Source organism: Mirounga leonina, unplaced genomic scaffold, assembly GCF_011800145.1.
Source record: "Mirounga leonina isolate KUSES-001 unplaced genomic scaffold, KU_Mleo_1.0 Mir_101414, whole genome shotgun sequence".
Classification (NCBI taxonomy): Eukaryota; Metazoa; Chordata; class Mammalia; order Carnivora; family Phocidae; genus Mirounga; species Mirounga leonina.
The window spans coordinates 52,889-79,862 of NW_023270121.1; the positions used below are offsets into that span (position 1 = coordinate 52,889).

The 26,974-nt window shown below is 40.5% G+C and overlaps 1 long non-coding RNA gene across 1 annotated transcript; it reads left to right on the forward strand.

Moving 5' to 3' along the window:
* The first annotated feature begins 2,133 nt into the window (after window positions 1–2,133).
* Window positions 2,134–26,260, forward strand: LOC118016869. The gene is made up of 3 exons (XR_004680964.1): window positions 2,134–2,177; window positions 25,584–25,739; window positions 26,154–26,260. It is a non-coding gene; the product is annotated as an uncharacterized LOC118016869 (long non-coding RNA).
* Window positions 26,261–26,974: the final 714 nt, after the last annotated feature.

Consider the following 26,974-nt stretch of genomic DNA (forward strand, 5'->3'; position numbering starts at 1 on the left):
TTTTTTTTTTTTTTTTTTTTTTTTTTTTTTGCCTCAGTGATCCTGGTAAGCATTTCACTTTTTTTCTCTCCTTGCTATGGAGATGTAGGATTCATTACAGTGGAGTACTTTTCTTACACTTAATTTAAGGGCAGGTACACTGTGATATACCTTTTGATAAAATGTTAGTATATATTTTCCAAACTGATCTTTTTGGGGCATCTGGGTGGCTCGGTCTGTTAAGCGTCTACCTTTGGCTCAGGTCATGATCTCGGGGTCCTGGGATTGAGACCCCCCCCCCCACTGCAGTTGGCCTCCCTGCTCAGCAAGGAGTCTGCTCTCCCTCCCCCTCCACTCCTCCCCACCCACCCCGCTCATGTGCTCTCTCTCGCAAATAAATAAAATCTTACAAAAAAAAAAAACAACTGGTCTTTATTTCCTCCTGCTTTTTCTGAAGTATAACTGACCAATAAAAATTACATATATCTATTTATCCAAAGGATACAAACATAGTGATTCGAAGAGGCACCTGAACCCCAATGTTTATAGCAACAATGTCCACAATAGCCAAAATATGGAAAGAGCCCAGATGTCCATCGACAGATGAGTGGATAAGGAAGAGGTGGTATATATATATATATATATACAATGGAATATTACTCAGCCATCAAAAAGAATGAAATCTTGCCATTTGCAACAATGTGGATGGAACTAGAAAGTATTATACTAAGCAAAATAAATCAGCCAGAGAAAGACAGATATCATATGATTTCACTCATATGTGAAATTTAAGAAACAAAACAGATGATCATAGGGGAAGGGAAGGAAAAATAAAATAAGATGGAATCAGAGAAGTAGACAAACCCTAAGAGACTCTTAACTCTAGGAAACAAACTGAGGGTTGCTGGAGGGGAGGTGGGGGGATGGGGTAACTGGGTGATGGAGATTAAGGAGGGCACTTGATGTAATGAGCACTAGGTGTCATATGGAACTGATGAATCACTAAACTCTACCTCTGAAACTAATAATACACTATATGTTAATTAAATTTATTTTAAATTTTAAAAAAATTGTATATATTTAAGGTGTTCAACTTGACAATTTGATGTGTATATGCACTGTGAAATCATCACCACAATCAAGCTAATTAACATATCCTTCACCTCAGGGGTTTTTTGTTTTGTTTTGTTTTGCTGTCTTTTAAATTATTTCAGGTTACCATCACCAATGAAGCCCTTATTCTTTACTCCTTTCTCTTTAAGAGAAGGAAGGGATAATGATAGAAGCTAGGTATATTTCAAGAATGAAAGAAATTTTTAAATGTCCCTTCATTGATATGTTTCCAAAAATGTTGAGCAAGGATCTGACTTTTATTTTGCTGGTGGAGGTGGTGATGTTTGTGTGAGGTTTTTTTGAGGGGGTGAAGGGTTACTAAAGTGCTTTCCCAGTGAGAATAAGCGTCTTCACAACTCAAAATGTGAAGGAATTGTCATCTTTAGTCATATAGGAACTGCTGCAGTGATCTATGTGTCTTTATAAATCACTTTGATCTTCTCCAAAGCAATATAGAAAATTTTGATTCAGCCATATTTAAGTGCTTTTTTAAATGGTGGGTTTTGTGAGTGCAAGTATATGTATTTTTGAGTAACCTGTCAATTCCTTTCATGCTTTATGAATTATGGATAAATGCGCAATGAGTCTCACTCTAGCCTCCCTGAATTTTAGCCAGACAAGCCAAGCTGTGCTTCTACTTAATTGATTGATCAAATGGATTGAGAAATGCTGTCTGAATGAAAGAAATAGCTCTTAATTCAACATTAGCTGTATTGATTAGAGTAAAAATACAAATCATGCCTTCCTGTGGTACATTCGTGAGGAAGCAAGAGATGGGCTTATCTCTTCTCTTTTATTGTTCTTGGCTGCCTTAAAATCAACATATCCAAGGGTGGGTTCTGTAATATATTGTTCAATATAGAGTCTTCTTATAGATGAACAAGGGTTGGTATAAACTTTGAATCATCTCTTTTTCCATTTATTCCCAATGAGAAAACAGTGTCACCAGTAAGAACTTTTAAAAACTTGTCTTTAGTTGTTTTTTTTTTTTTTCTGATTACAGAAGTTAAATACATCCATGGTAAAAAAAATAATAAAACAAGAAAACTAAGGAACAAAAGAAACAGAAAAGCAAGATAAAGAAAGTAAGTTATCTGTAATCCTATTACCCTGAGGTAACCAGATTTTAATTTTAATATATTTATATAATGAAAGTATATTTATATAATAAAATAAAATTTATTTATTTTATATTATATAAAATATAAATATGTGTTATGTATTTATATTATATATTAATATATTTATATAATAAAAACACACTAATTGTAATCTTTCATTTAACATATACTGGACTTTCATCTAAGTCATTACATATTCTTCTAGGAACTGTATTTAATGCTTGCCTAATATTCTATTGAAGGATTTACCATAGTAAATGTAATCAAACACTTAATGCTGGACATTTAGATTGTTTTCCAACTGTCTCCTTTTATAAAACGGCAGTTAATGTCCCTTACATTAATCTTAATTCACATCTCTCTTTATTTTCTATAAGTAAAATTTCTGGGTCAAAGATTATGACTATTTGTATGGCTTTTAATGTATATTGACAAATTGCCATCTAGAAAGTTGTCCCAAATTACATAAACACCAGTAGCATAAGAGGCCTATTTTTCTAAACACTCCATCACTCATTGAATATTATCTTCCTTTCAAACCACATTTGCCTAATTTGATGGATGAAAAATGATCTCATGTTTTGATTTGCATATTTTTCATCCTTTGAGAGTAAATAGTTGTTCATGCATTTATTGACCATTTTTATTTTTTTCTTGAGTGAGTAACCTATTCTGGTCCTTAGCCCATTTGGGGTAGGAAACATTCATTTTTCTTTCTTAATTGATTTCTAGAAACTCTTTTTTTTATATATTATGGGTGTTAACGTTTGATCTTATCCATACTGCAGATTTTCTGCAATCCTCTCCCATATGTCTTCCCTTTTAATTTCGCTTATGGTATTTAAAAACACTGACAGATTATTGAAAAGGTCATGTTCTAATAAAATAGAAAACTAGGATGGGTAGGGGAGAGAAAAATGTCTACCTGATCTGTCCTTTGTTCCTGACCACATGGAACTATGTACTTATTTTTATTTAGAAAGGTTATGAGTCTAAGCTTGTGTCACCATGATAGGAAAAATGGTGGAAAGCAGAATATTCATTCATCCAGCTTTTTTATCTGCATGATGCCAAATGGCTGGTTTGATTTGGATTTAGTGTTGTTATTTTAATGAGGTGATTATTTCAAAATCTTGTACAAATACAGCGATAGTTACAGTTCATCTTTCACCCACAAGAGGGCAATGAAGACCAGTTAGTATTCTGCCGTAGGCAGTAAGTAGAAGACCGACTGAAAGAGCTGAAGGGGCGCCTAGAAATCATCCATGTAGTCTCCCTCTCCCTTATTTTATAGACTAGAAAACTGAATTCTGGAGAGGTAAAATGATTTGTTCCAGGGCACAGAGCTGGCTAGTCAAAAAGCTGAGTCCTAAGCATTTTCCAGTTTACCATACTGTGATTTACTATATTGTTAGTTAGTTAAATTGACACAATCTATAAACACATACAGAGGATCCTGACTTAAAATGGTTTGACTTAGGATTTTTTGACTTTACACCAGTGCAAAAGAGACACATTCAGCAAAAAACATGGTTTGAATTTTGAATTTTGATCTTTTCCCAAGCTAGCAATAGGTGATAGATACTCTCATGAGCTGGGCAGTGACAACAACCCAGGACTTCCAGTCAGCCACGAGATCATGATGGTGAATGACCCATATGCTGACAACCATTCGGTACCCTAAAAACATTCTGGTTTTCATGTTCAGTACTGTTTTCAATAAATTACATGAGATAATCAACACTTTATTTTACAATATGCTTTGTGTTAGATGATATTGCCCAATTGTAGGCTGCTGTTCAGTGTTCTGAGAGCATTTAAGGTAGACTAGGCTACGCTATGATGTTCCACAGGTTAGGTGTTGTAAATGCATTTCCTTCTTATGATATTTTCAACTTATGATGGGTTTATCAGGACATAACCCCATTGTCAGTGGAGGAAGATCTGTACATTTTTTTCTGATTTTTAAGTGTTTTTTTTTTTTTTTTTTTTTTTTGCCTTTTGAGGTAAGAGTCCCATGGCAACATTAAGCATTTTAAAGTGTATAATTTAGTGGCAGTTAGTATATTCACAATATTGTAAACACGTACATTTTAATCTCCAGGATTCAAATCCCAGTCCTACCACTAAATAGGTGTGTTACCTTAGGCTAGTTACATAACCTTGCTGGGCTTCAGTTTCTTCAGCTGTGTAGGAAGAAAAAGTCTTCCATAACAGGTTTTTGTGAGGATCACCAGAAATAATCTGTGCTTGGCACAGAGTAGATAAAAAAATTCTTTCTTTTCTTCAAGATATTAATCCATTGCTCCCCATCTGGTATTAGCATATTTATTTCACATTATGAATAAAAATAGATTTCCAGAGTACATTTTTTTCTCTTTTCATGACTTACTGCATTATTTACATTGAATTTTAAATGTGCCCAGAGTTTAATAATTAAAAAAATTTTTTTTTAAGATTTTATTTATTTATTTGAGAGAGAGAGAATGAGAGAGAGCATGAGAGGGAGGAGGGTCAGAGGGAGAAGCAGACTCCCTGCCGAGCAGGGAGCCCGATGCGGGACTCGATCCTGGGACTCCAGGATCATGACCTGAGCCGAAGGCAGTCGCTTAACCAACTGAGCCACCCAGATGCCCAATAATTAAAAATTATTAAAAAGAACTTCACAGCACAGGTTCTTGTGGCATAGTTGGTAAAGGATTACAGTATTTAATAGATGCAAAGGCCCCCTTTAAAACAAACAAGAGTCTTCCAGGGGTTTTGAAAGATGGAAGATGATTCCAGTGAGGCGCAGAGAGCATGATGATCGGTGTGCTACTTTAGGTCAAATTTTGGAACTGACTCTAACATAAGGTAATCCAATCCCCTCTTTTTTTAAAGATTTTATTTATTTATTTGACAGAGAGAGAGAGAGAGAGAGCACAAGCAGGGGGAGTGACAGGCAGAGGGAGAGGGAGAAGCAGACTCCCCGACTGAGCAGGGAACCTGACGCTGGGCTTGGTCCCAGGACCCTGGGATCATGACCTGAGCAGAAGGCAGACGCTTAATGACTGAGCCACCCAGGTGCCCCCAAATCCCCTCTTTTTATAGATAATAAAACTGAGGACCGGAGAAGTTAGACAAATTCCTGAAGTGACAGGTCAGGCCTTAGAAAACTCATCTCCTATTTCTCAGTCCAGTGCTGTTTTCAGGACACCTCACTGTCTGGGACCAGGATTTTTTTTTTTTTTTTTCATTTCTTCCCCAGCTTTATTGAGGTATAACTGACCTATAACACTGTGTAAGTTTAAGGTATACAATGTGATGACTTGATACATGCATATATTGCAAAAAGCTTAGTACAATAAAATTAGTTAACAATCCTTCGCCTCACATAATTACCATTTTGTTGTTGCTGCTGTTGCTATGGTGAGAACATGAAAGCCCTACCCTCTCAGCAACTTTTAAGTATAAAATACAGTATTGTTGGGGCGCCTGGGTGGCTCAGTCTGTTAAACGTCCAACTCTTGGTTTCGGCTCAGGTCATGATCTCAGGGTTGTGAGACCGAGCCCCACATCAGGCTCTGCACTCAGTGGGGAGTCTGCTTGAGATTCTCCCTCTCCCTCTCCTTCTGCCACTCCCCCCACTCTTGTGAGCTCACTCTCCCTCTCTCTCTAAAATAAATAAATAAAATCTTTAAAATGCACTATTGTTAACTATAGTCCCCATCCTGTACAATAGATCCCCAGCACTTATTTGTCTTATGTTGTTTGAGAGATGCAGAAGAGATAGGGATGGGGGAGCACAGGGAATGAAACCAGAGGGGTAAGGAAAGGAAAGGTTCTAAGCAAAGCAGGGTTTAGGCTTCAGACAGTGGATGGGGAAGAAGTAAGGAGCAGCAAGCAGCTCTTGCCTGGGAGAAATTTCTTTAGAATCAGTCATTCCCTTATTATTCCTCCCAAGGAAAGAACTACTGAGAAGGTATGCCTCCCCAATAGGCTTTGTCTTACTGAATAAAGAAAATCTACTGAAAATCATTGAAATCAGAGCAGTTAGTCATTGTTAGCATCCTGAGTCTTTAAAAAAGTGTGATTAAAAATTACTCAAATGACTAAAATCTAAATGTCCCTAGTAAAAAGAACAAGGAAGGAAAGAGATACCTGAAGAAAGGTTTTTAAAATTCTGTTCTTCAATCCTGTATTCTCCTTGTTCCTTTTATGTGGAGATCCAAAAAGAAAAATGGTCATTGGCAATCAGTTGTGAAAATTGCTGTTAAATTATATAGGAGTTGTTAGCTTTTGTTATTAGCTAAAATCTCAGCCAAGTGAGTTTCCTGATCTGTAGTGTTATTCTTTATATTGTTATGGCTCTGTCCCAGTGAAATTTTTTTTATAACATACTAAATTGAGCTGGAGAATCATTGTTTCTCTGCATGATGCACTTTTTACTGTTTTTCTTCTAGAACACTTCTTTAGTTACAGTAGTAAAAGCTGATTTATCTAAAATTCTGGCAGATATTTCTTAACTGGCATTTGCACATTTCAATATTATAATGAGAAGTAATGTTTATAATGATAACCCATAGACATTGCAAGAGGCTAAATTACTTACTGGATCATAAAAGAAAAAAATAAGGGATATTACTTTTTAATCTATTCCATAGTATAGAAAACAGGTATTCCAGGTATGATGTATATAGGTATAGTGTGCATGATAACATAAACCCCAATACTCTACTTCCCTGGAATGGAGAGTTCATTTTCTTTCCTTTTCCCCTTTACCTTTATTTTCCCCCACAGAATCTTACTTCAAGAATGGTAGGTAATTTCTTCCAAATTCCACCCCATGTTTGAGTACTTTCACCAAATACCTGCCAAGTGATCACTGAATCAATGCTGGAATACTGCAGGTGACAGGGAATTTATTATTTAACAATGCAGATGACTACATCTTTGCAAAGATGGCACACCCTTCCTTATATGGAATCAAATTCTGACTTCTTATGACTTCCCACTGATTGGTCCTAGGACCATTCAAAACAAGTGTTTCACATGACGTAGATCTTCCAATATTTGAAGACAGCTTTGTCTCTCACAGGTATTATTTTCATGACTTGAAATCTCCCACGTCCCTCAGTAAAATACGGCATGTTTAAGCCCATCATTTTCATAGTAGTAAATCAGTATTCATCCAGTGTCTACCCTGCACCAAACACTATTTGAGGTATGGAGATGAAAAGAGTAAATGGGAAGCAGCAGGAGCAAACCTTGAGGCAGAAGCAAAAGCACAAATAACCATTTAATCCCAACTAAGGAATGTGGATGTATTTTGAAAATAATATGCAATAAGAGAAGGGGTTTAAGCAAAGAGGTGGGAAACTCAGGTTTGTGTTATAGTAGGATTACTCCAGCGATGTGCAGGATGGGTTGTGGCAAGAGTGGGGATGAGCAGCCTAGAGGCAAGTGACCAGTGACTATAACAATAGACATGCCAATTATGCAAGGCATCTAGACTCTACCCTGCCAGCATTTTCTAAGAATGGTCCACAGAGCAGCAGGCCACCTATGGCAGAACCACCTGGGGGCTTTGTTAAAAATGCAAATTCTCAGGCTCCACCCAGACCCCCCTAAATCCAGGTCTCTGGGGGGCGGTGCAGCCCAGGCATCTACATTTTACTGAGTTTTCTTTCTTTTTTTTTTTTTTTTAAGATTTTATTTACTTATTTGACAGAGAGACACAGAGAGAGAGGGAACACATGCAGGGGGAGTGGGAGAAGGAGAAGCAGGCCTCCCCCCTCCCCCCCCCAGCAGGGAGCCCGATGCGGGCCGATCCCAGGACCCTAGGATCATGACCTGAGCGGAAGGCAGACGCCCAATGACTGGGCCACCCAGGCGCCCCTTTACTGAGTTTTCTAGCCAGCTCTGATGCACATGGTCTGAGAGCCGGTGATGAAAAGATTCAATGGCAGCAGTCAGAGAGCCTGTTGGACAAGTGAAAGCCAACAAGCGTCCAGACCTCAGACAGCCTGACTCCTCCAAAGCAAAAGGGTTTGGAAATGCCCTGGGCCTGGGACAGGGACACACCTCGGCCCTCCTGCACCCATCTCCCCTGCACTCTTTGCCTGGCTGGTGCCTTTTCTCTCTCGGGGTCAGGCCAACACACCACCTTCCTTGGAGTCCTTTCCTGGCCTACTACTTGATCATGTAGGCATGCACAACATCCTGCTCTTTATTTTCTTCTGTTTATTACAGGTTGTAATCTCACATCCATGCGTGCGGTTCTTCATAAACCCTCCCCACCCCCCTCACCAGTCAGTAAGCTCCATGAGGTCCAGGCCCCTGCTTATGTTTCTCGTTGCTGATTATCCACAACACCTAGTACAGGGCCAGGCACGGGATAAGTGGCAGCTACATATTTTGGAATTGAATGCATGGATGAATAAATGAAGGTACGGATGGAGAGGCAGTGGTGACAGCCCTAACCTGGAGGACACTGCTGAGTGGCAATCCTCTCTGGGGCCAGTCCTAGCTGCTCTGTTGGCAGGACTGCTCGCAATACCATTAATGGGTTTGAAAGGTGACAAAGCAGGGCCTGGGCTCCTTGCTCCTAGGTTTCAGTCTCTTAGCAGAATCCTAGGTCACTCTCCAAATGGAAAGCAAACAGAGAAGCCAAGGCAGCCAGGCCTGGGGCAAGAGACCCGGGGAAGTGCCACTATTCCAGCTGCTTGGCTGGGTACCTGGAGGCCAGGGGAGGACAGGCCCTGGGACTTGCTGTCCTCTTGCCCTAGCCCTGGCCTACCCAGCCTCTGGCTCCCTGAGGGTGGGCATTGAAGAGGAGGAGAATTTGCCACCCCAAAACATGTCCCTTTGACCTGAGGATTATCTTAGCTGATTCTTTTTAAGAAAGAGCAGACAGGAGAAGCTCTGAAACTGAGTACAAGTTACCCTTTTGGAAGAGACATTTACATTTACAAGGGAAGTCTCCATTTGTAGAGGGGTCTCCCTCTCTGTACCAGGAAGAGAAGGATGACTAAATCTCTAGAAACTCTTATCCATGGGGAAGGCAACAACCTTAATCTGCATAACAACCTTACCCTAGTTTACTGTGCTTTGCCTGGTAACCTACCATAACTGACTCCCCTCCCCCCAAACCTCTTCCTCTGTCTTTAGCTGAAGATGGTATTTAAGGTGGTGGCTTGGGCCATTTTGGGGAGTTACTCAGTTTTCCTGGGTCTGTCCCATGTATGCAGGAAGTATACAGGTTATGAAATGTCTGTTTATTTTTCTCTTGTTAAGCTGTCTTTTATGGCGGGCAGCGGGGGTGGTCTCAGCCCCTAGAAGGGTAGAGGGGAAATTATTTTTCCTTCCCCACAGTCCTTACCCTGCCATATGCAGAGTCATGGGCAGGTGTCTGTGAAGTCCAGGAGCATTGTTCTCCACAGCAGGATTTCCAAGGACGCCTCGAAAATGAGGAGGGTCACACGTGGGCTTGCATGCAATCACAGGCAATCTGTGTGGATCTGCCTATTTTCTGAAGGGGTGGCTCAGGTAATCCACAAACCACATCTTCTCATCCCCAGAATGTGATGCTCCCTCCAGGATGAAAAGCCAGTCCCAGTGACTTGAACACAGGGACAAATGAAAGACCTGAAAGGTCACCATTCAACAGATCAGACTCTGGAGAATGAGGATCTCTGTTGAGAGACACATAGCTACCATGTATTGAGTGTTTCTTAAGCCTGTGTGCTGCCTGCTGTACGTGTGTTTGCAGCAGTCTTTTAAGGCAGGCACCACTGTTGTCCCTATTTTACAGATGAGGAGACTGAGGCTTTGTGGAGCTAAACAGGTTTTCATGGTCATGTACCTCAGGAGAGGCAGAGTTGGGGTGTGAAGCGGGGCAGTCTGGCTCCAGAGCCCACTCCCTGAATCACTACACTGTATATGCTTCCTCCTTTGTACAAGTGAAGACTCAGGCGCAGAGAAGTCAAGCCATGTGCCCAGGGTCACACAGCCAGATAATGCCAGAGCTGGAACCAGAAATTAGGTCTCCTCTCCTCCACTCTGGTTCTCTTTCCACATGGCCCCATCCCTCTAGGTACAACAGGGATAACTTGGCCTACTTTACCCAGCCAAGCAGAGTGCAACAGCCTAGACAGAGGCTGAGTTCTCTTCAATCCCACAACTGGAGTTTCTTTGACTCCTCAGCACTGCAAGGTTCTAAGGCTGGAAAGCATGGGGCAATCAGGCTTCTGTGTTTGTCCAAAGCTTCTGAGGAGGATGGCACAGCCGACCAGCACTGTGGTCACCCTGCAGTGAAGAGCCTCCATGTGTCCCATCACCCTCCTGCTCCCTGGGTCTCAGGCACTCCCTGTCACAGGCCCTCTAGAGAAAGCTCCCACTCCTGTCACTGCACCTCTTCCTCTGCTTGGCTCTGTCTCCAGCCAACTGTGGGAGCTGGGGCCAGGCAGCTCACTCCCACCCAGGGCTTTTAATGAGAACTTTTGTCATGCCCAGGCAGCAAAGATGAATAATTTAGTAAAGGAAGCCCAGGAAATATTGTTCTTTTTTTTAAGTTTTTTTTTTTTTAATTTTACTTATTTGACAGACAGAGAGACAGCGAGAGAGGGAACACAAGCAGGGGGAGTAGGAGAGGGAGAAGCAGGCCTCCCGCCGAGCAGGCAGCCCGATGTGGGGCTCGATCCCAGGACCCTGGGATCATGACCAGAGCCGAAGGCAGATGCCCAACAACTGAGCCACCCAGACGCCCTGGAAATGTTGTTCTTTTAGAGTAGGGTCCCTTGAGAGTGGGAGAGGCAGAGAAGGACTGCATCTTATTATGGGAGGAATTGGGGTGGGGTGACAATGGTACTAGAGAGGAGGAGGAGGAGGAAGGTGTCCCTAACAGTATAGTTTTTCAGTAAAGAGTTTTAAACAGAGAAATTACTATAGATCAGAATTGCTTTTGTAAAGAGTCCTGACTCTAGTGAGTAGGGTGATTGGATTTGGGGCTAGAATAGAGAGGCAGGGAAAGCAGAGAGGAGGCTATTATAATCATTCATGTTTCAATGATAAGGAGAGGGAGGAGAGTGGAATGGACAGGACTAGATGTGGGTCATGAAGAGTCTAGTATGATTCTTTGGTGTCTGAGCATTGACTTCAGAGCAAACTCTAATTTGTTAGTTTCTCTCTTAAAATGTGTCATTTTAGGTGTGTTTGCAGAACCAGGACAAAGAAAGAGACTTCCTTCCCCAAGGATGAGTTCCCACTACCCTTGTTTGAGCCCCAGGAAATGCACTTCTATTTTAGAACAACCACTTTGTCCCAGCTTCCAGCTACTCAGGTTTGGGAACTCAGAGTGTCTCATTAGGCAATCAAGAATTTTTTTTTTAATTTTGAGAAGGACATTTACAAGCCTCTTTTAGGCAAGTTTAATCTCAGGGGAGAGTTAGCAAAAACAATGGCTGTCTGGCTCAATAGCAATGAAAAACCATCTGAGGGAGGATCATATGAAAGACAAAATTCTCTGACTTCTCAGGTTTTTTTCTTGGCTGCCTCTGGACTGATTAATTTCAGAGAAACTGAAGAGGGTCCAAGGAAGAACCATCAAAATGATTAATAAAAGCAAACTACTGAATGGTGCTAGGAGCTTCTAGTGAAGGACAAGAAAAGGGGTTGGGGAGGGGGAGGCTCAAGGCTGAAAACAAAACAGCCATCAGAGACTGTGGAGCTGTGGGGAGCTATGAGAAGAAGGGGCAGGCAGCCTGGGCCCATCTCCCCTTTAGCCATTACCCAGGATTGGGCCAGGCCCTGTGGGAGATCAAAAAGAGCATAAGGCTTGGTCTATGCCCACAAAGATAGGGAGACAGGGCTATGCCCAGGAAAACACAAATTATAGTCGAAGCCAAGAATACAAGTGCTGTGACGAGGCACTCATTCTCTGATATGTGCCAAATGACTAGTGCAGAGAGAAGTGCTCAGCGTTCCTAGGAGGATGGGGCCTTTGCTGGTGATGGGGCTGAGGCCCAGTGGGAGAGACATGATTGGTTAAGCAGAGGGGAGGGAGAACAACACAGGCTCTGGAAACCACAAGATCACAATGCAGAAGATGGGATAGGAGCTAGGAAGAGTGAAAGCCATACCTGGGGGAGGGAGCAGTGCCCAGAATGGACTAGTGGAAAAAGGACCCCAGCAAAGGGGTTTGGATTTTATGCTGTGGGTAGAGGGCAGTCACTGAAGGCATCTGAGCAGGACAATGTCATGGTGCCAGCCATGCTTTGGCAGAATGGATCTGTCTCTAGACATGGTGGATGGAGGTGAAGATAGGAAGACCAAAGCTAAGACTAAGCCTTTGAGAAACCTCTTGCAGCTGCAGCCACTGAAAATGTGCTCCAGTGCTGACAGGGGCCAGGCCTCAGTGGACAGAGCCAGCTGGAGCCCACGCTTCTCTCCAAAAGATGCAGTCTGGGTCCCACACTCTGAGACCACAGCCTTAGTTCCCGCAGGCTCACCAAGGCCCTGGAGCTGGTCACCATTCAAAAAAAGAAAATTTAGATGTAATGGACACATTCCTAGAAAGGCACACACTACTGAAACTGACTCAAGAAGAAATAGAAAATCTGAGTAGGTTTATACTAGGTAAAGAGATTAAATTAGTAACCAAAAAACTTCCCACAAAGAAAAGCCCAGATGGCTCAGTTGGTTGAGCATCTGCCTTCAGCTCGGGTCATGATCTCATGATCTCAGGGTCCTGGGATCAAGCCCCACGTGGGGCTCCCTGCTCAGCGGGGAGTCTGCATCTCCCTCTGCCCCTCCCCCTGCTCATTCTCTCTCTCTCCCTTGAATAAATAAATAAAATCTTAAAAAAAAAGAGAGAGACTACATGGGAGCTTTAAAAAAGAAAGAAAGAAAGAAAAGCCCAGAACCAGATGGCTTCACTAATTAATTCCATGAAACTTTCAAAAAAAGATTAACACCAATTCTTCATAAATTCTCCCAAGAATAGAGGAACAGGAAACACTTTGCAATTCATTCTATAAGGCCAGTATTATTATCCTGATACCAAAGTCTGATAGACATGAGAAAAAACTAATAATCCTTATAAATATATAAGGATGCAATCATTCTCAACAAACTACAAGCAAATTGAGTCAGGCGATACATAAAAAGGATTATACTCTATGACCAAGTGGGACTTATCCCAGGAATATAAGGTTGAACATACGCAAATCAGTCAGTGTAATATAATATATTAAGAGAAAAAAAGGAAAAAAAAACACATGATCGTCTTAATAGATAACAAAATTGACCACCCTTTCATGATTAAAAAAAAAAACCTCAACAAACTAGAAATACAAGGGAATTTCCGCAATCTGGTAAAGAACATCTATGAAAAACCTACATCTAACTTCATACGTAATGGGGAAAGACTGAATGCTTTCTCCCTAGATCAGGAATAAGACAAGATATGCACTTTCTCCACTTTTATTTATTATTGTAATGGAAGTTTTAACCAGGGAAATTAGGCAAGAACAAGAACAAAAGCATCCACATTGGAAATAAAGAATTAAGATGATCTCTATTCACAGATGACATAATATTATATGTTTAAAAATTTAAGGAACCCCCCCAAATTATTAGAGCTAATAAACAAGTTCAACAAATTTGCGGGCTACAAGATCAACACACAAAACCAGTCTTATTCCTATACACCAGCAATGAAAAATCCAAAAAGGAAATTAAGAAGATAATCCCATTTAAAATAGTATCAAAAAGAATAAAGTACTTATAAACAAATTTAAAATTTACCTGCAGTTGTTCTGGGTTTTCTATGAGCACTATTATGTCACCTATGAATAATGACATTTTTATTTATTTCTAATGTTTGTACCTTTTTATTAATTTTTATTTTCTTGCCTTAACACATTGACTGAAATCTTTAATAAACATTGAATAGAAAAAAAGAAACAAATTTAACAAAAAAGTGCAAGACTTGTACACTGAAAGCTACAAAGCTTCACTGAAAGAAAGAAATGGAAAGATATCCTGTGTTCTTAGGCTTAATATTGTTAAAATTGATCTACAAAATCAATACAGTTCCTGGCAAAATTCCAGCTGGCTTCTTTGCAAAAATTGGCAAGCTGATGCTACAATTGATATGGGAGTGCAAAGGACCCAAAACTAAAAAAAATCTTGAAAATGAAGAGCAGATTTGGATGATATATTTCCCAATTTCAAAATTTACCACAAAGCTACAGTAATCAAGACAGTGTGGTAATGGCATAACAGTGGACACGTAGATCAATGGAATAGAATTGAGAACCCAGAAATAAATCCTTACACTCATAGTCGATTGATTTTTAACAATGGTGCCAGGAAAATTTAACGAGGAAAGAATAGTCTTTCCAACAAATGCTCCTGTGACAACAGGATATCCATATGGAAAAAATGAAGTTGCACACCTAACAAAAAAAATACAAAAATTAGCTCAAAATGGATCATAGACCTAAATATAAGTGTTAAAACTATAAAAAGTCTTGGGGCGCCTGGGTGGCTCAGTCGATTAAGCGGCTGCCTTCGGCTCAGGTCGTGATCCCGGAGTCCTGGGATCAAGCCCCACATCGGGCTCCCTGCTCAGCGGGGAGCCTGTTTCTCCCTCTCCCTCTGCCTGCCTCTCTGCCTACTTGTTCTCTCTCTCTGTCAAATAAATAAATAAAATCTAAAAAAAAAAAAACTATAAAAAGTCTTAGGAGAAAGCACGTGAAAAATTGTGACCTTGGATTATGCAATGGTTTTTTAGATATGATAACAAAAGCAAGAGCAACAAAAGAAAAAAACAGATAAATTAGACTTCTTCAAAATTAAAGACTTTTTTGCTACAAAGTTATCATCAAGAAAGTGAAAAGGTAACTCACAGAATGGGAAAAAATATTTGAAACTCATGTACCTGATAAAGGACTTGCAGCTAGAATATATAAAATACTCTTACAATGCAATAATTTAAAAAAAAAGAAAAAGAAAAAGAACCCAATTTAAAAATGAGCAAGATATCTGAATAGATATTTCTCCAAAGACATATGAAGGGGTTCAGAACAAGTCTCCCCAAAATGTGCCACTTTGGCATGTGGACTATTTTGAGCTGAAGGCAATAGAGACCCTTTGGGCGCAAGAGAAAGTTTTGTGCCTCCCTAAGTATGGGATTTTTCTCAGAATAAGAGTCATTACCAGAGATAAATTTTATCAGAGTGATCCATCTGTATGGCAAGGCAAACATCTAATTACTAAGCATCCGCTCTTCTTCTATTGCCCTGTGAATTGCCCTCCTTCCCTTTGAGGCTCCAGGCATCTATCTCATTTGTTAGCTTAGAATGATATTTATACCTCATTTTACCGTTCTATCTTTGAAACTCTCATGTATGTCGGGTTCCCATACCTACAAAACTAAATTTTATTTTCTCCTGTTAATCTGTCTCATGCCAATTTAATTCTTAGGCCAGCCAGAAGAACTTTTGAAGGATAGAGGGAAATTTTTCCTCCCCGACATTTCCAAATGGCCAATAAGCACAAGAGAGGATACTCAACACCATTAGTCATCAGGGAAATGCAAATCAAAACCATAATGAGATATTACTTCACACCCACTAGGATAGCTATAATGAAAAAGTCAGATAATAACAAGCGTTGGTGATGAGGTGCTGCTGTTGCAAATGTAGAATGTTGCAGTCACCGTGGAAAACAGAATGATAGCTCCTCAAAACGTTAAACATAGAATTACTAAATGACTCAGCAATTCTACTTATAGGTATATACCTAAAAGAATTGAAAACACACGTTCTCACAAAAAAAAATGTGCAGGAATGTTTATTGCAACGTGATTCACAATAGCCAAAAAGTGGGAAAAACCCGTATGTCCATTAACTGAAGAATAGATCAAATGCAGTATATCTATACAATGGAATAAATTTTATTTATTTATTTATTATTATATCATTCAACAATGGAAAGATATACTATTGCCAATAAATAGGAACAAAGTACTAATATATGCTACAACATGGATGAACCTCAAAAATATTATGCTGAGGGAAAGAAGCCGGTCACAAAGCATGACATTTTATATGATGTTATTTAAATGAACTGTCGAGAACAGACAAATTCTTTGAGACAGAAAGTAGATTTGTGGTTGCCTGGAGCTGAGAGGGAGGTGTGAGGGAATGGAGAGTGACTGCTAATGGGTACAGGGTTTCTTTTTAGGGTGATGAAACTGTTCTAAAATTGATTGGGGTGATGGTTGCACAATTCTGTGAACCCAATGAATTGTACACTTTAAATGGGTCAGTTGTTTGTGAATTATATCTCCACAAAATTATTAAAAAATAATCTATTGGGGCACCTGGGTGGCTCAGTCAGTTGGGCATCTGCCTTCAGCTCAGGTCATAGTCCCAGGGTCCTGGGATCGAGCCGTGCATTGAGCTCCTTGCTCAGTGGGGAGTCTGCTTCTCCCTCTCCCTCTGCCTGCCTCTTAGCCTACTTGTGATCTCTCTTTCTGTGTCAAATAAATAAAATCTATTAAAAAAAAGAAGATGTGGTCCATATATACAATGGAATATTACTCAGCCATCAGAATGACAAAGAACACTTACTAAGAACTGAGGAGTATGATCAACTCAATTCTCAGCCACCTGAGGTCCAAATTAAGCAAATAAACAGTTTTTATCTGCAATGGAATCATTTGCTCTTGAAGCTGCTCATAAATTTTCGGGTTGGATGTATAGAGTTTCTGATACATCTCAAGGGTAAGCAGGACTAAAATCTAGGAGGTAGCCATGTAAGAATGAACCTTGATATAGTTTTTGCTTTATTGGGAAATAGCTAGGCTATTCTTTGCCGCTTCCTTACAGTTAGCTGTGAAAATAAACTCATACCTCAGGCTATCAGTGTGTGTTAGTATTAGTGTGTGATAGATTACTTTTATTTTTATTTTTTATTTATTTTTTTAAAGATTTTATTTATTTATTTGAGAGACAGAGAGAGAGAGAACACGAGCCGGGAGGAGCAGCAGAGGGAGGGGGAGAAGCAGACTCCCCACTGAGCAAGGAGCTCAATGCACGGCTCGATCCCAGGACCCTGGGACTATGACCTGAGCTGAAGGCAGATGCCCAACTGACTGAGCCACCCAGGTGCCCCAATAGATTATTTTTTAATAATTTTGTGGAGATATAATTCACAAACAACTGACCCATTTAAAGTGTACAATTCATTGGGTTCACAGAATTGTGCAACCATCACCCCAATCAATTTTAGAACAGTTTCATCACCCTAAAAAGAAACCCTGTACCCATTAGCAGTCACTCTCCATTCCCTCACACCTCCCTCTCAGCTCCAGGCAACCACAAATCTACTTTCTGTCTCAAAGAATTTGTCTGTTCTCGACAGTTCATTTAAATAACATCATATAAAATGTCATGCTTTGTGACCGGCTTCTTTCCCTCAGCATAATATTTTTGAGGTTCATCCATGTTGTAGCATATATTAGTACTTTGTTCCTATTTATTGGCAATAGTATATCTTTCCATTGTTGAATGATATAATAATAAATAAATAAATAAAATTTATTCCATTGTATAGATATACTGCATTTGATCTATTCTTCAGTTAATGGACATACGGGTTTTTCCCAATTTGGCTATTGTGAATCACGTTGCAATAAACATTCCTGCACATTTTTTTTGTGAGAACGTGTGTTTTCAATTCTTTTAGGTATATACCTATAAGTAGAATTGCTGAGTCATTTGGTTTCCGCCAAAGGGTACAAGTTTCAGTCATGCAAAATAAATAAGTTCTGGAGATCTACTTTACAACATAGGACCTATGATTAACAATACCGTATTGTACACTTAAAATTATGCTAAGAAGGTAGAGCTTTTGTTAAGTGTTCTTACCACAAAAGGAAAAACAAAACAAAACAAAAGGGGCAGAAGGAAACTTTTGGAGGTGGTGGCTAAGTTTATGGCATTGATAGTGGACGCTTTCAAAATATATACTTATTTCCAAACACATCTAGTTGTAATATATTTTTTAAAGATTTTATTTATTTATTTGAGAGAGAGAAAGAGCATGAGCGGGTGGGTGGGGCGGCAGGCAGAGGGAGAGGGAGAAGCAGGCTCCCCTCTGGGCGGGGTCCCTGACGCTGGACTCCATCCCAGGACCCCGGGATCATGACCTAAGCTGAAGGCAGATGCTTAACCGACTGAGCCACCCAGACACCCCTCAAGTTGTAATATATTAAATGTCTACTGCTTTTTTGGTTGTCAATCACACTTCAGTAAAGTGGTTTTAAAAATCTTAGTTCGGGGCGTCTGGGTGGCTCAGTCGTTAAGCATCTGCCTTTGGCTCAGGTCATGATCCCAGGGTCTTGGGATCGAGCCCTGCATCAGGCTCCCAGCTCCGCGGGAAGCCTGCTTCTCCCTCTCCTGCTCCCCCGCTTGTGTTCCCTCCCTTGCTGTGTCTCTCTCTGTCAAATAAATAAATAAAATCTTCTAAAAAAAAATCTTAGTTCTACTTCATTAGCATATAAATTTGGGCAATGAATTTAGCCTATCTGAGCCTCAATTTCTTCATTTAAAATCAGGATGATGGTAATAGTACTTACCTCTGGGTTGTTATGGGGCTTGCCTGAGTTAATATCTGCAAAGCACTGAGAATAATGCCAGCACACAGTGAAAGTTATATGAGCTTGCTGTTATCATATTTCCAGGTTGTTAGTCATATTTCAGGATTCTCTGTGAAACAAATTATTTATACTCCAGTAGGGTGAGCAGAGTGCAGAAGCTGGGCCCAACAGTAAAAAATTCCTCTGGAGAGGTTCAGGCAGGTTTGGCAGTGGCCATTAGAAGGCCTGTCACGAATTAACAGAAAGAAGGTGCCCGAGAAGGTGGTGGGACCAACTGGTAAGGGCAAGTCTGAGCCACACTCCTAGGAGGGGACTCCCGCAGTGTCATAAGTGACTGCTGTGGTGATGTAAAATGAGGACAATCCTACTATAAATGGTGTACAAGGTGAGTACTCAGGCTGGGAGAATGGAGTATAGGAACACTACGGAGGAGGGGCCTGAGTACCAACATAGAGTCACAGTAAAACCCGGTCCTGGGGACATCATTGCACCCACCTGTAAGCCCAGGAAGGCAGAGGAGGAGGAGATGAGGCAAAGCCGATAATGGATCCACTCTTTTGGTAACCTTGTTTTAAAGTAATAATCCCCAGATACTTTGGAATTGAAAACTATTGCTTCTTTCATTTGAGTTTCTCTCATTATCTTTTCCTAAAAATGTATGACACATGCATTTAAAAATTGAACTGCACTAAAATCTTATCTGTATCATTCTCCTGATACTCCTTGAAATAATTGGAGAACCCCAGGATGTGGAAAACAGCCCTGGGAGTTAGCTCCCCTAAGCTTCTATTATGAGAAAGAGGTAATGAACTCTTTTGTAAAAGCCTCCTTTACCTGTGAAAGTAAAAGCTTTGGGCATAGAGCCATTTTTATTCAAATTCATATCTATTTCTAGAAGTGTTTGCCAGACAGGGTATCTTCCAGGCTGATGTATTAAAATGACAAAGATCCTGAAGTTCTTATTAGAGTTGAAGTATCAAATATGCCCAGATCTGGCTGAGAGATGTTAGTTCACCATACTTGAATACATACATTAACTCACTGGCAAAACCACATCTAAGCCCAGCGTTGTAAAGGTTTCTGAATTCTGGAGTTTGAAGTCGGGGCTGGGGAAAATCAGACCTACAACTGTTCTTTTTCTTTGTCTTTCAATCCTGACCATCCTGTGCATTTCCACAGAGATGAGAAGGGAAAGAGGGAAAGGAAAAGAACCCAACAAAGCAAGAGGTCGTTTTGGAACTGTTCCAACAACTCAGAAATGGATTAAATTATTAAAGTGATGAACGTGTTCCAGAAAAAGACACCCAAAATACAACGTCAATAATCATAAGGACGGTCTGCCTTACTCCACCATTCACATAAAGCATGACTATTTTTGATACTGAGACTGCAGAGAAATGCCTCCACTGAGGCCTTCTGGATAAATGTAGTATAGTGAATGACAACCACAAAAACACACCCATAGTAAACAGTCACCGTTGCATAAGACCACTTTTTAAAAACACCCCTTAAGTCACTGACATCACAAAACAGAGCAATTCACTAAAAATAATTCCATGGGGACCAATATGAAGCCATTCAAGTATGTTGCTGCCTGTCAGTCTGGCTTAAGAAATTTTTAGACTCTAAGGTGGAGCAATTCCCAAGGCTTTGCTCTTCTGTATGCTTGTAGGTGGGGTAGAAAATGGAGGCATTTCTGCAAGGAATCCCCATATTCATATGAACACTGAAGATATCAGTAAGATGAACGAATGATGTATTTTTATGCGTGTGGACAGCAATAAAATACAAACAATTTAATGTGTTATTGAATATTTATCATTGTTGAAGTGGAGCGATGGATACATGGAATTGATTGCACCATTCTATACTTTTGTATGTATTTGGAATTTCTATTTTTTTAAAGATTTTATTTTTTATTATGTATTTGTCAGAGAGAGGAAGAGAGAGCACATCGGGGAGCGGCAGGCAGAGAAGCAGGCTCCCTGCTAAGCAAGGAGCCCAATGTGGGACTTGATTCCAGGACCCTGGGATCATGACCTGAGGCGAAAGCAGATGCTTAACCAGCTGAGCCACCCAGGCATCCCTGTATTTGAAATTTTCTATAAGAAAAAGTTTTAAAAGAGCATTACTGAATTAATAGATTTTAAATGTTTTCTCAACCAATGAATACAAAAAGTATCACGGTGGAGACCTGAGAAAAGTTTTTACCTTAGAAAGAGATTTTTGGGGTGCCTGGGTGGCTCAGTTAGTTGAGCAACTGGCTCATGTTTTTGGCTCAGGTTGTGATCCGGGCTTCTGGGATGGAAACCGGAATTGGCTCCATGATCAGCGCTGAGTCTGCTTGTCCCTCTCCCTCCCCCTCTGCTCCTCCTCCCCTCAAATAAATAAATAAAATCTTTTTAAAAAAACAAAAAAGAAAGAGATTTTCATACTCAGAATAGTTTGGAAAAACTGCTACACAGTATGGTCTCTAATGTGGGCTGTGTGTACTGTATGAGCTGGCAACATGATCCATTAGCACTAGTGTTTATATCAATTTTTAATCTTAAAATGAGAAAGAAATTATTTTATTAATATCTAACATAAAGATCGACTCTGGTGTCATCACTCAGTTTATTTGTCAAGAAATGATGCCTTTTTAAAGTGCTTTTCAGGGACGCCTGGGTGGCTCAGATGGTTAAGCGTCTGCCTTCGGCTCAGGTCATGATCCCAGGGTCCTGGGATCCAGTCGCGCATCGGGCTCCCTGCTCAGCAAGGAGCCTGCTTCTCCCTCTGCCTGCAACTCCCCCTGCTTGTACTCTCGCTTATTCTCTCTCACCCATGCTCTCTCTCTCTAGCAAATAAATAAATAGAAAAATAAAATCTTTAACAAATAAAAATAAAAAACAAAGTGCTTTTCAAAGAAATATGCCATGAAGGGAGCATTTTGAAAATAAATATTTGAAAGTGTTTTCATCATCTTGTGATTTTGATGCTGAGAACTGTATGTGACACCAATTTACCCAGTTGTAAGGAAAAAAAAATGTAATGGGGCATCTAAAATTGGCCTAAAACATTCTACTCTAATAGCTTGAGCTCATTTGTAAAAATATTTTAACAGGCAAGAGCCACTGATTGATGTCAGGGAGATTGGAAATTTAATACCCAAATTTTAACAAAAACCTCTGCCTAACTGCAGAGTGAGACCGAAAAGTTAGCTTACTAACTAGTGCTTTACTGAGAAGAGCTGATGTCATATTGCAGCCAGTTAGATCTATGAATCTTTGTGAGGTATCGTTTTCAGCGATGACATCCATTGGAGACAAGCATTAGTTTAAAATGAACTCAGTAGGGGCGCCTGGGTGGCTCAGTCATTGAGCATCTGCCTTCGGCTCAGGTCATGATCCCAGAGTCCTGGGATCGAGCCCCTCATCGGGCTCCCTGCTCTGCGGGAGGCCTGCTTCTCCTTCTCCCACTCCCCCTGCTTGTGTTCCCTCTCTCGCTGTGTCTCTCTCTGTCAAATAAATAAATAAAATCTTTAAAAAATAAATAAATAAAATGAACTCAGTATTCCAAAATGTTAAACCATCATTTCAAAATTAATGAGGCATAGTCTGTCACATTGTTCTCACTAAAATATTTATCACAATATGTTTCAAGTAAGAGATAAATTTATATATAATCAGTAAAAGAACATTTGTTTTAAAATATTATTCATATTTATCCCAGCTCATATTTTTAAATGTTCTGTTCTGCATGCTTTATACTGCATATATTATGAATGTAACAATTTTTAAACATAAGTGTATTATACATTTTAATGCATTTTTATGTAATTACATACAAAGCATCTCAAAAATTTTTAAAAGATTTTATTTATTTATTTGAGAGAGAGAGAGATCGAGAGAGAGCATGAGCGGGGGCAGGGAGAGGGAGAAGCAGGCTCCCCGCCAAGCAGAGAGCCTGATGCAGGACTCGATCCCAGGACCCTGGGATCATAACCTGAGCCAAAGGCCGACGCTTAACCCACTGAGCCACCCAGACACTCCCAAACCATCTCAAATTTTAATGTGTACACACATCCTCCTGGTATCTTATTAGAGTGCAGTGTCTGATTCAGTAGTTCTAGGGCAGGGCCTGGGATTATTCATTTCTAACGAGCTCCCAGGTGATCGTGATGTCCCTTGTCCTCAGACCACATTTTGAGAAGCAAGGTCATGGGGCGGGGTGGGGAGAAGCGTGGGTTCCAACATGTTTTACTAAAGGTTTGCCCAATCAAGGATGTTTGGAGATGACTAGGGAATGAATAGCCTACACTCCCTTCAGGTTATCCTCTGGAACCCCTGCTTCTCTCAGTGGAGTTTCTGGTATGGACTGAGCTACAATAACTGAGCTTCTCCTCCCTGACAAACACCTGGATGCAGCTCATCTCTGCAGCTTTAGCAGTCAGCTGAGGTGGGATACAATTGACATCCTCAAATTCAAACCGATGTGACCAATAATAGCACATGCTCCAGCCTGGAGCTGAGGGATGATGGCTGCCTCAGCCTCAGAGGACTGATAGAAGGATTCAGTGAGATAAGATGTCTAAGGTACTATACTTTGTGGAGAGCTCAATAAAGTGTCACTATTACTGTTGGAGGTATGGCTGCTTGTAGGCTGGGCCAAGATTTTTTCAGTTATTCTAGGTCTTTACCACTGAGGCAAATAAGCCGTCAAACCCCCAAATTAAAAAAAAATTAATTTAATTTAATTTAATTTAATTTTCAAAAATTAAAAAAAATTAGCATTTTATTTTTTTAAAATATTTTATTTATTTATTTGACAGAGAGAGAGACAGTGAGAGAGGGAACACAAGCAGGGGGAACGGGAGAGGGAGAAGCAGGCTTCCCGCAGAGCAGGGAGCCTGATGTGGGGCTCGATCCCAGGACTCTGGGATCATGACCTGAGCCGAAGGCAGACGTTTAACTGACTGAGCCACCCAGGCACCCCAAAAATATTTTAAAAATTTAACCTGGTAGTATTTTAAAGTGGCTGTAACAACCTCAACTACTAAAAACAAACAACGGCAACACACACACACACACACACACACAGTAAACACCTGGCTTTGAGAAATGTAATTTACTTGTGTGTCTCCATCTAGATACACTAGTTGCAGAATATATCCTGGGGTACTTGCTCTCTGGAATTATTTACACCAACCACCAACAAGAAGTTGGAAACATGTACTGAAAATGGTAAATCTGATTTTAGGAAAATGGGTATGGAAGCTTTCTTTCCAGCAATCATTAGCTGAGCCATTTATTTACTAAAACCACTCCTAGCTTGTGATAATATCATCTGCATATAGGAGAATGCTGATGTTTCCATTCCCATTTCTTTTTTGTTAACGAGGGCTGACTTAAGATTTTAAATCAAATGAGATTTTGGCAAATTCATTTCTGGTACAGTTGAGGTCATGGAAGGGATTTCCATGCAAGAGCCGTATTTCCCTTCTTTTTTTTTAAGCCACTCTACATGTGATCTCAAGTCATCAAATAGAATTAGAGCCCGGGGCGCCTGGGTGGCTCAGTTGGTTAAGCGACTGCCTTCGGCTCAGGTCATGATCCTGGAGTCCCTGGATCGAGTCCCTGGATCGAGTCCCGCATCGGGCTCCCTGCTCGGCAGGGAGTCTGCTTCTCCCTCTGACCCTCCCCCCTCTCATGTACTTGCTCTCTTTCATTCTCTCTCTCTCAAATAAATAAATAAAATCTTTAAAAAAAAATAGAATTAGAGCCCATCTACAAATTTTCAAATATCAGCTGGTCTGTTTGGTTTTAATATTGTAACCCTCAGAATCCAGCTTTGTGGTTTTCCCTTTTCATGTTTGAAAGGTGTACCTCTGAAACAAATAATACATTTTATGTTAAAAAAAAAAAAAGAAGAAGAAGAAGATAGCAGGAAGGGAAGAATGAAGGGGGGGAAATCGGAGGGGGAGATGAACCATGAGAGACTATGGACTCTGAGAAACAAACTGAGGGTTCTAGAGGGGAGGGGGTGGGGGGATGGGTGAGCCTGGCGATGGGTATTAAAGAGGGCACATACTGCATGGAGCACTGGGTGTTATACGCAAACAATGAATCATGGAACACTACATCAAAAACTAATGATGTAATGTATGGTGATTAACATAACATAATAAAATAAAATTTAAAAAATCAATTTAAACAACAAAAAAAAGAAAGGTAGAGTTTCACATAACACATGGAGTATCCATGAAGCTAGTTCTTGGGATCCCTGAGCTGGCTTACCGTCCATGTTAGTGAGGAAAATGAACTCAAGGCCATTTAACATTTTTCAACCCTAAATATCGTAGCACATCAGCCGTCTTTCTTTAGATACAGACTTGCCTGCCTACACCTTCTTTTACTTGGCCCTTTGTTTCTAAGGGGACTGTACAAGTCTTTCCCTGATTCTATCTTTTCCACCTTTTCTGTCAAAGGATGGTAGTCTCATCCTTTACCACAAACCCTCTCTAACCCTTTTGTCTTTAAGCTACGTTCTATGTGGACAAAGACTACCCGTTTTATTCACTGCTGTATTACCAGCACCTAGCATAATACTTGGCACAGAGGATTTGTTAAATAGATGTTTGTTGAAGGTTTGAATAAAATGTTAATGTTGTATTTCTTTTGATTATGTCATAATCTGGAAAATACTCAGGTCTTTATCTTATTTTTCTTTCCTTTGGAATGAAGTAGATCGATTCAAGGAGTACCAGAGCAGGAACTTGGAGACACCAAACTTTGGAGGACAACAACAATTATGAAGAGCATGGTTGCTTGTTTCAAAGTGAACAAGGAAAATTTGCCCAGCTTATAGATATTGACTTGATTCCTCACCTGCTTATTGATGTAGGAAAAGGCCAAGTATTAATTAGTATTAATGTTTCAATGTAATAATGAATATTTCTTACATTTGTCACTGAACTTTTATCAAGCTAACTGTTAATGTCAAAATAGACACATTATCTGTGCTCGTGGTAAGGAAATCCAGAAAGAAGTGCCTTGTACCTTGTACTGCTCTTCCATGGCTTCTCAGACTTAGCCTGGATGAAAAGGAAAAGCCATGCTGAATAGCCCGTGTGTATATAAATCCAGATCCATGTGCCCTCTGACTCCCCAGATGACTGAGTGGGTGGAAGCATGCACATGCATTGTGACAGGGTGTGCATAAATACTGTCACATGTAAGGTCAGAAGCAGGGTGACACGGAGAGAGCCAGTCACAAGTTGTTAGGACTCTAAATTGAAGTTTTGTTTTTACCAGGGCCCTAGAAGACCAGAGCCACGTGAAGTCATGGCCCTTAACCACCACCTCTCCCACGTACGGAGAGGAGAATTCAGATGCCCATTGCAGTCAGCTGGTCAGACTGCTTCTTGCATACTCCCTGCCTCCACTCCGCTTCACCCTGGAAGACCTCTCTTCTGTGTGCTGAATGAGATCCTTGATGTAAGATCATATCTTTATCACCTTTCTACCCACACGACCCCCAAACATGAAATTCCCAGGGTTGGGAAGTCTGGGTGGCTCAGTCGGTTAAGTGTCTGCCTTCGGCTCAGGTCATGATCCCAGGGTCCTGGGATCGAGTCCCACATCAGGCTCTTCGCTCAGCGGGAAGCCTGATTCTCCTCTGCCTCCCGTTCCCCCTGCTTGTGCGCTCTCTCTCTGACAAATAAATAAATAAAATCTTAAAAAAGAAAAGAAAAGAAAAGAAATTCCCAGTGTTTAGCACAATGCTTAGTAGATGTTCAATAAATGTTTGTAGACTGAATTAATGAATGAACAAATGTTGCTCTGGCCGAAGCTGCAGCATCCACACCCTGCATAACTGCACTCGGTACTGACCCTGATGATAGAAAAAGCAATACAACTGACGCTGTAAGAAAATGTTTCTTGTTTATACTGCTGCATCTTGATCTTTGGCTGATCTAAGCACAAAGAGAGCTCTTTCAGTTGAGAGAAAGGAGGTTTATGGTGTGTGGGAGAGCTAAGAACAATGGGCTCAATTGATAGACTGGAGATGCTCTCAGCTTCTGAGAGCCTGGAAACTCCATCTATAGATCAGTCCCAGAGGGCAGAGCCAAATA